At 42.4% G+C, this 13,851-nt stretch overlaps 1 pseudogene; it reads left to right on the forward strand.

The window, feature by feature from the left end:
- Nucleotides 1–799: 799 nt before the first annotated feature.
- On the forward strand, nucleotides 800–2,031 carry LOC127214424 (S-phase kinase-associated protein 2-like; annotated as a pseudogene).
- The last annotated feature ends 11,820 nt before the right edge of the window (nucleotides 2,032–13,851 follow it).

Genomic DNA, 13,851 nt, shown 5'->3' on the forward strand with positions numbered 1-13,851 from the left:
GGTACTACACACAGGATCAATGTTTCTATCTCCATACATTTACCTGCAAATTTCTAGCTCCTTCTGCATGGAATTTTCATCCTCAATGGAACAAGTTCATCTCAATCCTTGGAGAAGCTCTTTTCACTTTTATACAGGATTGGTATACTCACTTACAATTCTCCTAACACCACTAGTCCAAAGACAACCCATCACCAGTAACATTGTGCTATCACTTTAACGTTTCAGTTTGTAATATTGATTCTGGTTAAGATGCCAGTTTTTCTGTTTGATGGTGCCCAAGATCATAAGTGCTTTGCACAACAATTTATTGTAAGTAGTAACTGTTCATGAACTTGTATGGATATTTGATACATACAAGGATGTGAAAGTTAAGGTCTCTCCATGTATTCACTGTCTCTATGTCAATATTCACTTTAAATGCTATCCAGAATTGGTGTCACAGTGTATTTAGTAACAAAATATTAGTCTTGCATTTAGTGCTCATATTTTCTGCAGTTGCTTGTGGCATATTTTACTTTTTCTTTTGTAATTAGTGTAAGATATCACTGCAATGAGAGTGTCTGGAAACTACAATTCTCGGCAGGCGACGGGGAGTCAGAAGGCTGCTGCTGGAGAGCAGGATACAGAACTCTGCGTACGTGGTGGTGATGGTTGCTAGTTCACTGGTCGGGCTGCTGGCTACCCCCATCCCTCAGGTGGGGATCACTCTGTGCTGCCTCCACTGGAACCAGAGTCTGGGAGACAGGCAGGTCTTCAATTAATACACTCATCTAAAACCCCTCAATTCGTGGACACAATGAACAGGAAGCACCTTCAGGGGATTCCGGACCAGAGTAGCAACGTCACCACCAGTTTCACCTGGGGATAGGATTCCAGAAAGACCTCTGAACTGCTCTCAAGCATGGGTGTCTCTGCCTTGGAGAAGAAGGTGGATACTGAGAACATTCCACATGGACTGCTCTCAAACCTCAGCCACCCCCCGGAGCCCTCCAAGGAAATGGCTAGAGCAAAGGCTGCGACAAAGACTTTGTGATCATCCATAGGCCTAAGCTCAATCGAGAGAACTTTCCAGGTGTTTCCTGGGACTCCTTTCTAGATGAGATGTTCCTTGGAATCTTTTCCTGTTTGCCTCCCTGAGCTGCTGAGAGTATCCGGGGTTTGCAAGAGGTGGTACCACCTCTCTCTGGATAGGTCTCTGTGGCAGTCCCTTGACGTTACAGGCAAAAATCTGCACCCAGATGTGACTGTTCGCTTGCTTTCTCCAGGGGTGATCGCCTTCCACTGCACAGGGTCCTTTATGGAACAGCCATTGGGTGAAAGTTTCAGCTCTTTTCATGTGCAGCACGTGTCAAACCTCCATGGGATTCTGTCTCAGTGCTCCAAGTTGCAGAAGCTAAACCTGGAAGGCCTAAAGCTTTCGAATCCCATTGTCAACACTCTCTCACAGAATGAAAACTTAGTGGGACTATACTTTTGAAGGTGCTCTGGATTTTCTGAGTCTGCAGTGGCAATTCTGCTAAGCAGCTGTTGCAGACTGGATGAATTGAATCCCTCCTGGTGCTTTAGATTTACTGAAAAGCATGTGCAAGCAGCCGTGGCACATTTATCAGCAACATCACCCAGCTCAACCTCGGGGGCTATGGAAAGAAGCTCCAGAAAACAGATCTTTGTACCTTAATTAAACGGTGTCCCAACCTTGTTCACCTCAACCTAAGTGACAGTATCATGCTAAAGAATAACTGCTTTCCAGAATTTTCAACTCAACTACCTCCAACACCTTGCACTCAGCTGGTGCTATGATAAAATACCTGAAACCCTACTTGAACTTGGAGAAATTTCCACACTAAAAAACACTACAAGTTTCTGGAATGGTGCCAGATGCTATGCTGCAACTATTGAGAGAAGCCCTTCCTCATCTGCAGATTTCCTCATCTGCCTATTTCACCACCATTGCAAGGCAACAAAAAGAACCTGGAGATTTGGGGTATCAAGTGCCAAGTGACTCTGCAAAATCTTGCTGCAGGATGATGTCTCCTCTTCCTTTAGAACGAGGAACACAGGCAGCAAATCCAGTTGCTGGAGACCTTGATTACTTTTCCTATTGGTTTTGTGCATGTAATGTTAGGGAACCATTTGCAAGGGAGAACTATGAAGGGTTGCTTTTTCAAGAATATATAGATGATTCTGTCAGTGCTGTGCCCTCAGGGCACAAGTGTTAGGTCTTTGGAAATTTTAGGTGAGCCTATTATTTCAAAACAGCCTGTTAAAACAAATTTGAGCTAACTCTTCCAAGTGCCCTTTTGATTAAGTCTATTTAGAATCAAGTTTTAAATTTTTCCCCTGGCTAACAATTTTCATGATGTTTGTCATAACTTTTTATCTATTTAATTACTCAGTATTTTATAAAACTTGAATTTGAAGAACAGAAGAGAGCTTGTATGGTGGGATGAACAGAGAGAATCTGAGGCCATGTCTTCTGGGAATTAACACCTATCAGCATGGTATGCAATTGTGAAGTCAGTTGAATAGAAACATAGTACTGCAAAATGTACCTTGAACTCTAAATGAGAAACAGAGAGAGAGACACACACAATTAGAAGGACATAATTGGTTAAAAACAACAACAACAACAACACTGCTAAAATGAATGCCATAGCTGTGTTAGCCGCAGTCTATGCAAGATGGTGGCAGGTAATTTTACCACCAGAATTGAGAGCTGTGCTCACCGCCTTGGTCTATGCTGCATCCAGCAGCATGCTGCTAGATTGGAGATATGGCTTCTGTCATTGACAGCTCTCCTACACACCATTCAATTGTTAGCAGAGCTCTTTAAAAGCCTTGAGGTTTTTGCCGCTTATCCTGAGTCAGGAAACCTCCCTTAAAGGAGGCGTGCAAACCTCTGCTTGTCTCTAGCAAAACAGAGTTCAACTGAGAAACATGCTTGTCTTTGTTCTTTTGCTTCTAAAACCATTTCTTAAGCTTTTCTTAGTTTTAAGTGTTAGTTCTTATTAGCCACGTTGCAGTGCCATATGTTATGAGTAGGGTTTTCTCAGCCAGTATGGTCCCACTGCCAAGCCAGCCCCAAAACACACAGAGACATTATGTTAGATATAATGCTGTTGGCCAGTTACTAGTTTCTTATAGGATAGCTCTGTCTTAATTATTAAACCATTTCTATTAATCTAAGGACTTCCATGTGGTCTTATCTTACTGGAGAGAGGCGCTGGCATTCTTCTCTCTATCCTCCATCTTGGATCTCCTCCCTACTCCTTCCTCTCACCTCCTAGACTCCTAGTTCCACCTATCTTGCTTTGTTATTGGCCAACAGTGCTTTATTCATTAACCAATAAGAGAAATATATTTACAGAATGGCATCTCCCATCAGGGCCTCTTTCCCCGGGAGCAATAGGGCTGTTGTGAAGACACAGTAGTGTCCTGTTGAAAGGAATTACAGGTATTCCAGGAGTAATAGATTCCGATTTTCAAGGAGAAATAAAAATCATGGTTAGGGCAGAAATTGGGGTATTAATGATATCACAGGGTGCTCTGATATCACAATTGGTTCTTCTCCCTATGTTCAAAACAAAAAATCCCTTTTTAAAGACTACCAGGGGATCTGCTGGTTTTGGGTCCACAGACTCCATGGGTGATTTGGGGGTATCAAGTCTTGAACAGCACCCTTACCATACAAGTTGACTTGTGGACACTGGAGCCGACTCCTCAGTAATAGCAGAAAAAAAAATATTGGCCATAAGGATGGCCTCCAGCCAGCATCTACTCATTTACAAGGAGTGGCAACTGTTGTGGTTTCTGAATGTAGAACTCAGCTTTTAAATGGTTGAATGATGAAGGACATACAGGTCTCTTTCAACCTTTTGTGTTATGTCATATCCCTGTTAATCTTTGGGGAAGAGATGTGCTTCAGGCCATGGGTGCTGTCCTTACTACTGAGCTGGCCTAAGAAGATCCCCAGAAAATGTACAAGAATTTCACCCATTGTTATATTCTGGTATCCATCCTCAAATGATTACTTTCAGGCTGATTAAACTGATGACTCTTAATGATTTTCAAAAATTATTGAGAGATATAAATTTAGTTCAGTCTAGTTCAGTCACTGGGCAGCTTAGACCCTTATTTAATATTTTACAAGGAGATTCTGATCCCACTTCTCCACAAAACTTAACAACTGCTACACAAGAATGCATACAACTTGCGCAAAAATGCCTCCTATCTGCAAACTTAAATTATATTGACTATTGTCCAACTTGATGTTATTAGTTTTTGCTTCAGCATATTCCCCTACTGTGATGTTTTGGCAAACTGGCCCTATATTATGGGTGCATAAACATGCATCCCCAGGAAAAACAGTTAGATCTTATCCCCAGGCAATGTTTTCCATTATACAAAAGGCATGCAAAATTAATCTTCAAGTTTTTTGCAAGATCTGGGATGTAATTGTCACTCTCTATACTCAACAACAGATACAATGGCTTCAACTGTTTGATGAGGATTGGACACATTTCTTGTCTTCCACACCTTGCCACTTTGATAGTCATTTTCCTTCCAATAAATTAGCTCCTTCTTTTAAAAATCATCCTGTGTGTTTCCCAAAAATTATTCCCCCAAATCCTTTGAAGGCAGCCCAAAATGTATTTACAGATGGCTCATCAAACAGTTGTGCAGTTGTTGTTTCCTTCCCCATTAGCAAATGTTCTACACTTAAAGTGAAATCTACAGAATTAGTTAAACATTCTGTAGCCCTTCAACATTTTTCTGATGTGCTGTTTAACTTATACACTGACAGTAAATGTGTGTATCATATATTGGCCCCCCCTAGAAAGTGCTGCCTATATAGCTCCAGTCTCTCAGATACAGGAGATACAGCAACACTTACTAGCCATACAAAGCCTACTATTGAGGAACTCTGATCCAATTTTTGTAGGATATCTCCTAGCGCATTCTGATTTGCCTGGCCCTTTGAGTGAAGGAAATGCCATTGCCAATTTTAATACAGATAGTGTCATCATGATGATGAGACAGTCTGTTTATGAAGCAGCCTGAAAATCTCATAAAACCTTCCACCTTAATGCCGAATTTGCCCACTTCCTTTAGCTGACTACAATTTGTTTATGTATCTATGGATACCCATTCTCATCTCATATTTGCCTCTTCCCATGCTGGAGAGAGGCTTAAGGATGTTAAGAGCCAGTGTTTGCAAGCCTTTGCTTATGTGGAGTTGCCAAGTTAAGTAAAAACTGATAATGTCCCTGCTTATCCTAGTGTGGGTTTCAAATGTTTTTGCAATTTTTTTTTGTTTTTTTGTTTGTTTGTTTGTTTGTTTTAATCTCACATCAGCCAGGCATCCCTTATAATCCTCAGGATCCGATCATGGTGGATCATGCAAATCACACAATTAAAGCCTATCTTCATAAAACAAAAGAGGGGGCATTTACATGGTCTCCTCATAATCACCTTTTTCTTGTCCATTATATTTTAAATTTATATTTTATATTTTAAACTATTGATGATGGTGCTCCATCTGCAGCTGACAGGCATTGGTGCCCTCGGCCATCTAACTATGGCTCAGTTATGTAGGAAAATGTCACTACTGGACAATGATGCAACCCTGACCCAGTTCTAGTATGGGCCCTAGGGTTGGGTTGTGTCTTTCCACAGGATGCAGATAACCCTATTTGGGTTCCTGAGCATCTGGTTCACCATATGGGTAGTGACTGTGATTGTAGCAGCCATGGAGAAGGTCCAATGGGCCTTTCCACAGGATGCAGATAACCCTATTTGGGTGCCTGAGCATCTGGTTCACCATATGGGTAGTGACTGTGATTTGTAGCAGCCATGGAGAAGGTCCAATGGGCCTTTCCACAGGATGCAGATAACCCTATTTGGGTGCCTGAGCATCTGGTTCACCATATGGGTAGTGACTGTGATTTGTAGCAGCCATGGAGAAGGTCCAATGGGCCTTCATCAGAATGGGTCAACCAGTTTTGATGCCTGTGGGTCTGGGTAGCCCTGTGTGGTCCTTTTACCTGAGCACTAATTATAGTTAGGTAAAGCAGCTATAAATTACACTTTGGTCCAAAGGATAAGAATTTCACCTTCATTTCAGGCACTTGTGTTCTGGTTCCCTTCTTTTTTGTTGTAACTAATGCTACTAATTTTGGAGGAAGTCTCAATTGTTCACAGCAAGTCTGCCAACTTAGCTGATGGTCATATGAAGTAACAGCTGTCATGGGCATGCACCCCAGGTGGTACCTATGCTAGAGACCTCTATAGATGACCAATTTGTGCAGCAGAGAGGAAAGGAGATATGGGGGATGATGGCTGCCAGTGCCACCTCCACCACCGAAGCAATAGTTTCTAGGATAGCCCTCTCTAAATCTGTAAATACTGCAAGCACAGTGCATCAACTATCAGGTGATTTGACTGAAGCCTTAGCTATCCAAAAAACACTTATCTAGTACAAATTGGCATTTTTTCTAACTGAATTGCATTCTTTATTTACAATTTAATTTTTCCATGCTTAGGCTGAAATTTGTGTTTAAGCATTACATTTGAAAGAAATTTAGGGATTTCTGTATATTCATTCTTTTTCATGAAAGTTAAAATGGTTCTGAATTCTTACTTAGGTTTGCCAGTCATGTAGTGTCTATTGGAAGCTGTGTCAGTGTATCAAGAAAAACTGGCTAACAAATTTGAGAACAAAACAAAATGGATAGAAATATGTCCTCATGACATGTTTATTTCTCTAAGAATTCAGGTAATTCAAACTAATTGAAAGATCTCTTTTTTGCTACCACTTTTTTTAACCTGGGAGACTGAGGTAGCCCTGGGGCAAGGAGCATTCTAGGAGTCAGAGTCACTGTATCAAGGGAAAACTTTAGAACAGAGCAGTTTTTTTATAAACAGACTTTAACTTTAATGGAAATCCTGTTGGGAATCAGTGATTGTTTTCTGTGATTTAGAGAGTTGTTTTCCTGGAGCAACTTTGCACTGCATTTGGTCACAGACAGTTCTGGAACACCTGAAGTTGTTGGATTATTAGGTACTGACAATGGTGTACAATAAGGACTAACGTTGCAGGGCCACCATGATTTATAATAACACAAAAATTAGATCAGGGGCTTTGGTATGGCAAACTTGTTTTTCCAAAACAAACCTAGTGTAACATTCACCTAATATGCCTATGCACTGCTGCTCAAGGTTCAGTCCATCAGAGGTTGAACTTTCCCAAGGCTACCTCAGTTTCCCTCCACTGGCTTCCTCAGTGCCTCCCACTCCCACCTCAGCACCCTACCAGCTGCATCAGTTTTCCCCAGACTGCATGGGTGTCTCTCTCCTCCTATTGCTTAACTGTCTCCTCAGGCTTAACTGTCCCCCTCCATGTTACTATGGTTCCCTTCCCTCCCACCCCCACCTTCTCCTCAATGTTCCAGGCCTTAGTGCTTTAATGAACAACATGCTACTTTGGTGTGTCTCCCTTGGTGTCCCCAGGTTGGCTCAGTGCCCCTAAGCTGGCTTAAGATCGCCAAAGCTGCCTCATCCAACCCACTCCATTGTGTCACTCCAAGCTGCCTCAGTTTCCCCATGGCTGATTCAGTGACCCTCAGCTACTCTGGTATTCCCCCAGATAACTCAGTGTCTCCCAGGTTGCCTGGGTATTCCAGAGTCTCCCCCACATGCCTCAATGTCTTCCTTAATCGCCATATTTGCCCACAAACTGCCTTAATGCTTCTTACCTTAATGGCCCTCAGGCTACCTTGGCATTCATCTCAAGTCCCTCAGTGTCCTGCAGCTTACCTCCGAGTGACTGAGGCTACTTCAGTATCCCCATCCCTGCTGCTTCTGTGTATCCCAGGCTGCTGGGTGTCCCACATGCTGCTTAGGTATTGTCATGGCTGCATCAATGTCCCACCTTCTACCTTCTCATTGTTTCTGTGCTGACTTACTGTTTTAGGCAGGAGAAGAGGACAATCACACCGTGGCAAACTGAGGGACCAGGAACTGTTTTAGTGTCTCATAAGTAGCTGCCTGGGTGTCTCCTTTGTCCATTGCTGCCACACGACCCTTGCTTATTATGTGTCCTACTGGCTGCTTTATTTCACCCCAATTCACTGTTCCCCCAGCTAATTATTCCCCCCTTCATCACCCCTAAATCTCAATGTCTCCCTAGAGCTCCTCAGTATACCCCAAACTACTTTATTATCACACCTCCATCTTTGTCAGTACCACTCCACCCAGCTCCCCAACTCAGGGCCTCCAGGTGTCTCAGTGTCACCAAGGCTGCTTCATTGCCCTCCTCATTGCCTCATCCCCCCCCCCAGCTACCTGAATATCTTCTGTGGATGGCACCGTTACTGCAAAGCTAACCAATGTTCCCCTATGTCCACACAACTCAGTGGCTCCAAGGTTGCCTTGGAGACCATCAGTGTACCTCAGGCTGCCTCAGTGTCTGTGACACATCCCATGAATTCATGTCTCACCAGTTGCCACAGTGTCCCACTTGCACTGCCTTGATGTTATCCCTGATTGTTAGCTAACGTGGGGTCCTCCCACTGCCTCTGCTTCCCCAAAGCTGCCAGTGTCTTTGTGGCTGCCTGGGTTTCAGTAAACCCCAGGTGCCTCAGTATACCCCCATTCTGCTTTGATTTCCCCCTCCCCCAATTAGCTCAATGTCACAGTGGTTTGCCTGGGACACAGGGAAATGGACAGCTGGGGAGCAGCCAGGGGCGTGGGGGCTCTGTAGGATGTCAGCATCAAGTTATCAAGGGCTGCACCTGACCTATTCCCCAAACCAGGCAACTCACTGATCAGTGGAGCAGAGTCCACTCCTGGCTTAGCAGATGGGCGTGTGCGCATGCGTGCGTGTGTGTACACACACACACACACACACACACACACAGAGAGAGAGAGAGAAAGAGAGAGAGACAGAGACAGAGAGAGATAGAGATAGAGAAAGACAGAGAGAGAACTTCAACTTAATAGTCTTCTATTAGTCATTTCTCTTCTTTTCTCCTGTAATTCTAGGTCTTTCTTTTCCAAGTATGATCAACAACCACTCTATCTCCACTTTTTTCATTTACTGTCATAATTCATCCTCCACTAGACAAGGTTTGTAGCAAGAACCTAACTGCTAAAAGCTGTAAGTCAATGTTTATCCCTCTGCAAAGCATGTCATTTACCTTCATGAATGCATGTTTGAAAACTATTTCCTCAGCTTCGCAAGTGCTGCTCCCTGACTTCTTGCTTACATACCTTAGTGGCTCACAGAGAAAAACTATAGCATTTATACTATTTTGAACTGATCTACTACAGGGCTAGAAGGAAACTAGTCCAAAAAGAGCACTAGTCTAATAAAAATCCTTCCAGGAATTCTTTAAATTACAAATCTATCTTGTAGACAGCTCAGTGATGAAGAGCATTGGCTGCTCTTCCAAAGAATACCACAATACCCTCTTCTGACCTTCATGGAAACCAGGTATGCATATGTTGTATCAAAGCAAAACATACACACAAACTAAGTCTAAAGAAAAATAGAAAGCCAAATAAGGTATTCATCATGCCACCTGAAAATCCTACACATGTCATTTTTAATGCAAGGCATGAGAATTAAGCCAGTTTCCATTCAAGTTAAATAATAAGTACAATGTAGGTGTATTTTTTTTAAAAAAAAATAAAGCCTATTTTCCATAAATTCCATAAAGACTATTGCTAATGTGTGCTCTAGACCCCAAAGAAATTTTACATAGCATCATGTTAGCCAATAGTAGAAATGGAGGAATGATGACATTTTAAACATCATAAAAATAATAATTTTCAGACTGAGGTTGGAAACAGAATGATCATGCAATTTGTCTTCAAACAGGAGAACTTTCTCAAATTGTATTCTATTCTCTGACTTTCAATTATTCTGTATTTATATCATCTGTTGTAGGCACAGCTAAAATACATAATTTTAAATTGGAGAATTTCTTTTAATGTAAAGAGTTAGACTTACAAGAAAGCTTTCATTATTTTCTCTGCATGACAACTGCATATAGTTCTAAATGTAAAGATAAGGCTTTGCCTCCACTCTGAAAATCTGAACATCTTTATAGGCCACTGCTATTCTTGTCGTTCAAATGCACCATCTTAAAAAAAAATAACCATACTTCCTCTGAGGCAGTCATGACAAAGACCCATATGGCACCCACATGGCTAATAAGAACTTCCACTTAAAATTTAACAAAAGCTTTAAAAAGGGGTTTACAAACAAAAGAACAGGGACAAGCAAGGTTTCTTGGTAGTAGCATTTTTCTTGGTTGGACAAGCAAAATTTCCATGGTTCCTTTAAGGGAAGATTCCTCACTCAGCATAAGCAGCAAAAACCACATGGCTTTAAAAAAGCACTGCTAACAATTTATTGGTGTGTACGCGAGCTGGCAATGGCAATGACCACATCTCCAAGCTGAAAACATGTGGCTGGATGGCAGCGCAGACCAAGGCAGTGAGCACAGCTATCAATGCTGGCGATAAAATAGCCACCATCTTGGATAAGACCACGGCTAACACAGCTATGACTCTCATTTTAACAATGTTGTTGTTTACCAGATAAAAGACTCGTGGCCAGAAAAAGATAACATTTACAGTAAAGACTCCAAATGACTTGACTGATTTAGATGACCCCTTCTGGAAGGTATCACCCTACATGTGGTATGGTGGGGAATGGGAGTGGAGGGTGGTTGGGAGGCATGGGAGGGTGGGAGAGAGGAAAGGAGGGAGAGGGAACTGGGGTCAATATGTAAACTAAGAAAAAAATGTCAAAAAAGCACAAGGAAGAAGAAGAAGGTCTGTGCTCCCAGAATGCTTCCCTTAAAAAAACATGTGAATCTGCACAAACATGTGGGTCAGTTAGTCTGACCTAATCAATGAAAAAGACACCTGTTTGAAAGAATTGCTTTCTGATCCCTGCCTTCCCTCTTATGAACCCTCATTTGTTCCAGAGGACAAAGAACCAGAGCTCCTATCCATTACAAAGAACAGAGACACAAATATCAAGGCAAAGCCCTTTACTACCCACATGTGCCCCCCTGCTTTGGGGCTACCACAGCCTTTGAGCAGTTCTGCAATATCAGAGATATCAGAGATACTGGGAACAATTGTTCAAAGTTTCCCCAGCCACAATGGCTCAGGGTTCCAGAGCCTCTACCTATAGTGACCCTCCCCATTAATTCACATGTAATGAGACAGTTTCCATTAGCTTGCTCTCTTTACAACATATTTAAAAGAGTTAAACCACAATGTCTGTGAGGATGGAATTCAGCCCATAGAACCAAATCTACTGTATAGAATTTCATTAGCACATTTTTAACTCCCCAAGACTGCATAGAAATATGTTAATCCATACAATAGTAGCAAGAGAAGTCCTTGAAAACTTAAATTTGTTTCTTGCTACTGGGAAAGGCAAGTACCACATGACCAATTGATAATTAAGGAGTTTTTGTAAAACAGTTCATTTCTCCCTGCTTCAAGACTACTGTTTCTCCTGGAATCCAGTTGCAGAGAAGGAGGAGTGATGAGCAAAGGGACAAGACCAGGCTGGAGAAACAAACAGAATCATCTGATCAGAACAAGGGGGAGCAATGGACCCCAGACTGACAGCTGGGAAACCAGCATAGGACCGACCCAGACCCCGTGAACATGGGTGTCACTTGGAAGGACTGGGAAATCTATGGTAACTCTGGTAGTGGATCAGTGTTTATCCCTAGCTTATGAATGGACTTTGGGAGCTCATTTCACATATAAGGATACTCTCTCAGCCTAGACACATGGGGGAGGGCCTAGGCCCTGCTCCAAATGATGTGACAGACTTTGAAGATCCCCCATGGAAGGTCTCACCCTCCCTGGGGAGCAGAAAGGGAATGGGATAGGGGCCTATTGGGGATGGTGAAGAGTGGAGAGATAGGGGAAATGGGATTGACATGTAAAACAAGATTGTTTCTAATGTAAAACAAAGAAAGACCACTGTTCCACCCAGAGAGAATCTTCTGTGATCTACTCTATGTGGGGAGTGACATATTCAACAGTAGTCCTTAGAATTGGGGTATCTTTTGATCTCGACATTTTTGGTAACCTTTGATTTGGGGGCACTTGGGAATGCAGGAGACAGTACTGTAAATTCAAAGACTCATAATATAATCTCCATGTTTTCATCAAGGAAAGCCTGTTTTTTCACAATACCTGATCCCTGGAATGAGTGCTGGCACATAGGAGAAACTCTGTTTCTGCCTTAGCACAAAAACCTGTGGCTGATCTTCATGTATCCCCTCACAACTTGGCCTCTGTCACATGGTACCATTCGTATGTTATTAACATTCTCCTCTACTTCTTTTGTGCATCCATCAATGAACCTCTGCTGACAGCTGTACCTGTCAATACCGCTCTCCTTTACCCTGGGACTACAAAAAAATTCCATTGTTTTTTGCCTGTCAGATATTCCCCCATTCAACTGGCTGTCCAACTGATTTGTATTTCCAGTCAGTTCAAATCTACTTATTACCAATGTCACAAACATCACTCTTTTCAGACAGACATGTGTCACTTGTGCCTTTCTTTTTTTGGTGCAATGGAAACTCCCAACCATTGTGTTAACTCTTCTTTGTCCACCTTTTGATTAGCTGTGATGATTACCACTTGAACTGGTACCTATTTAAGAGAGAAGAAGACTCTCTCCTTCACAACTACTCACACAGAGAGATTTTCATCCCTCTGCTTGTGGGACTTGGGCTCAACCTTTATTTGGGTGCAAGGGACTCTGCATCTGCTGCCACCTACAAACTCATCACCTTACAGGAGATTTTTGAGACAAATTTCATCAGTCCAAGCATCTACAACTGAAAGCATTGAGTCACTTCAAAGAGACATGAACTAACTCCCTTGCCAGATTTATGCTCAAAAACAGAAGAGCATTAGACCTAATAACTGTGGAACATGGTGGATCTTGAATGGTCTTGGGAGAAGAATGTTATTTCTTTGTCAATAAGTCCAATTTAGTGGAACACAATATTAAGAAACTTAAAGTCCTACACAAAGATCTCCTGGTCTGGTATCCGCTCCAGCAATGTTTATCCTGGTTCCTTAATCCCTTGTTTTCTTGGTCCATACTCTTTCTCAGTCCTCTGATTAGGACATGTTTTATTTCAATGTTTGCTCCCTGCCTTATTCAGTTCCTCCAGTTGTAGAACACCACCATTGTTAAAATTACCATGAGTAAGATCATGATTCATTACTAAGACCTGGACCCTTCTGACACAGGTGACACATTCCTCAGCACTTACAATGACAATATTCCAGTATAAAATAACATAGGGAGAGATGTTGGAAGGGCAGCTTTCTCTAAGTTTGGCAATATATAGGACTTCCTCCCCCCCCCCAGGAAAATTTTCCTGCTCTCTACCTAGCCTTATCTGAAGGATGTCTTTAGGCCCAGGATGCCTGACTTATCTCAGGGTGATGCTTGACACAGTTCCCTACAAACACTCTTCCCCTAATGACAAACATGGTAATTAGGCAAGTGCTCTAGCCATTTTGATAGGACCCTGATGGGAGATGTCATTTTGTATATGTTTCTCATACTAGTTAATAAATAAAGCACTGTTGGCCAATAGGAAAGGAAGATAGGAGGGACTAGGAGACAAGGAGGAAATAGGAAGTAGGGAGGAGGAGTCAGCATGGAGAGACCGGGGTGACCAGACACTTGTCTCACTCCCGGGTAAGGAGACCACGTGGAAATACATAGAAATGGGTTAATAATTAAGGCAGAGCTAGCCAATTAGAAACTAGCACCTGGCCAAC

Source organism: Phodopus roborovskii, unplaced genomic scaffold (assembly GCF_943737965.1).
Source record: "Phodopus roborovskii unplaced genomic scaffold, PHOROB, whole genome shotgun sequence".
NCBI classification, from domain to species: Eukaryota; Metazoa; Chordata; class Mammalia; order Rodentia; family Cricetidae; genus Phodopus; species Phodopus roborovskii.